The 2,543-nt window shown below is 46.8% G+C and overlaps 1 long non-coding RNA gene across 1 annotated transcript in view; it reads right to left on the reverse strand.

Annotated features, from left to right (window-relative positions):
* Positions 1-621, reverse strand: part of LOC126501179 (uncharacterized) — a 38,790-nt gene extending 38,169 nt beyond the window's left edge. Inside the window, exon 1 of the long non-coding RNA XR_007591559.1 lies at positions 542-621. This is a non-coding gene — a long non-coding RNA (uncharacterized lncRNA). The remainder of the gene's footprint in view (positions 1-541) is intronic.
* Between the last annotated feature and the right edge of the window lie 1,922 nt (positions 622-2,543).

Raw genomic sequence — 2,543 nt, forward strand, 5'->3', positions numbered from 1 at the left:
CCCCCCCCCCCCCCCCCCCCCCCCCCCCCCCGGGATCCGTCAGAGACCAACTGCCAGGAAAGAATGTCAGAAACTTCATAAACATTTGTTGACTGGGTGAGCTCGCTCTGATCGAAGGCATTGGTTTTCCTGGTGTTCTCGTTTACGAGGAGATGGGGCAATAGCACCCACCCACGCCTATCTCACGGAGAGGCCCAGAAAATGAAAGAGACAATGGGGATCAGATCCTCGGAGGGAGTACAGTGCGGCTCATTAATATTAACGACGACGGCGGAGCACCTGGTCCCTACGAAGCCACTCTTGGCCATTGAGAAATGTCCTGAGCTGATTTTTTTTTCTTTTTAATCTAAACATGGCCTCGTTCCCCAGGTTGCTCCACCTAAACTTTCAAAGTCCACCAAAACTCCCCAACTGGTAGACTTTTTTGTTTTCTGATTACGTTTTCCTTCCCTCAGCCCTTCCAGAGGCTACAGCACATTCCCTAGGACATAGTCTTGTCTTTCATAAAACCTTCTAGAAGATTCTGATATGCTTAACTGACCTCTGGATGCGAAGGCATGGCTGTGGTTCAGCAGGAGACACTGGGCAGAACTGTCCAGACTTTGGCAGTGCGCATGCGTGGTGGTCAGAGGACAACTGTCAGGAGTCAGTTTTCTCCTCCCACTTGGTGGGCCGACCTCAAAGATGGGACTCAAGTCCTTAGACCGGCAGACAGCATTTTACTCAGTGAACAATCTCCCTTGGCCTCTGGGCATATCTTAGAACTGTTTTATAAAAGCAAGCAAAGTACTCCTCAATAAATACAAGAACAAATTAATGAACAAATCTAGAACTTGGTTTTCTTTAGTTTTTAACTATCCTGTACTTTTTTTTTTTTTGGTTTTTCGAGACAGGGTTTCTCTGTGGCTTTGGAGCCTGTCCTGGAACTAGCTCTGTAGACCAGGCTGGCCTCGAACTCACAGAGATCCGCCTGCCTCTGCCTCCCGAGTGCTGGGATTAAAGGCATGCGCCACCATCGCCCGGCCTATCCTGTACTTTCTTAATCACGTGTTAGGATGAGGTCTGTTTTGGTGGTTCTCAGTCCTGACCAAGCATCGCAAACACTTGAAGATATGTTCACATCCTGCTGGAGCCTCTTACTTAGTATGCCTGGAGTCTGGCCCAGTAATTTGCATTTTTACCAAGGACCCAGGTGATGGCTGGTCCAGAAACTACCCTGAGACCCTGAACATTCTTGGTCAATGGTCTAGTTTGTTCTCAAGCAACACTGCGGTAATCCATAACACTGACGGATATCTCTGTCCGCACAGATGAATCTTTCTCTCAAGGAGTCAGTCTAGACTGGAACTTTGTTATTATACTTTCATTCTCCTCCTGCAGACATACTTAATGGCATAGGCTCATGTCTTACCTCCACCCTAAAAGATAAGCACTACCAACTATCCGACTATATTTCACTCACTGTTACAGTTCCTTGTTACAGAAAAATCAGGCTTGGAATGGGACTGGGTCCCAAATGTAAATACAACCATCAGCTCGCTTTATAGATAAAGAAGTTAAAATGCATCTTGGTTTTTTTTTTCCCAGTATCCCGCGGGCGAGCTGAAAAAGAAGACCAGTCTTCCAACCCCCTTCCTTGTACCCTTGCCATAGTGATCACCTTTTACCCCCACCATAATGATTCTTTGACAATGGAAAACTATTGACGAGTCTAAGTCCTTTTTCCCCTACCCAAGCCTATACCTCCCTATACTTAACAATCCCTCTCCACGCTTAACCATACAGATTTAGTGGGCTTTGTTTCATTTTGTTTTGATGTGGTTGCGACAACTATTACCACAATAGTCAGAATGTCCTTAAGCGTGTACTAAATATCTTATGTGCACCTCCCCCACCCCCTCCATCCTCCAGGTAAGTGGAGTCCTTAATTTTAGAATTACAAATTTAGACACGGAAGTTATTTTCCTAATACCACTAGATTAGAATTTCTGAGTCCTGCTATTTTTTTTTTTTCTGAATCCCCAGTGACTTCCATGAGAGAAAAGAAAATGATGGACCTCAGCGTGTGTATGTTGCTACAACCGCACCGAGTGACTGTCTGCGCAATCCAGTGTAAGGGAAGAACTCGGGAGATGCATGTTGAGAGTGTACATGAGGGAAAACTCTCTCCTTGCTCTCCTTTCTTGTGTTCTTGCCCCTCCAACTGCTCCTGCGCTCCACTGTAGTTTCCTCTCATAACAATTCACAGTGGTCCTGGAACTCTAACTATGCTTCTGTATGCATCCGAACTTGGATTGTCCATGCCTCGAAATGCGTACGTGTCCATATTCCCCAACAGTGTTCACGCAAAGGCCCCCATGGAAGCAAGCCCTTGCCGAAAAAGTGATTTCCAGTTATTCACAGCGACGCATCCCAGCCTTAGTTCTGACTCAGCACCTCCCTCGCCATTCCCAGTACAGCAGAGGGGGAAGCACTCAGCCAAGTCCCATTCAAGGTCGGAGCTAAAGGAATAAAGGAGTCGGGGCGTGAAACTGGTGACCCTG

This window comes from Alexandromys fortis, unplaced genomic scaffold (assembly GCF_014885135.2).
Source record: "Alexandromys fortis isolate MF-2015 unplaced genomic scaffold, M_Fortis_MF-2015_v1.1 scaffold_9, whole genome shotgun sequence".
Taxonomy (NCBI): domain Eukaryota; kingdom Metazoa; phylum Chordata; class Mammalia; order Rodentia; family Cricetidae; genus Alexandromys; species Alexandromys fortis.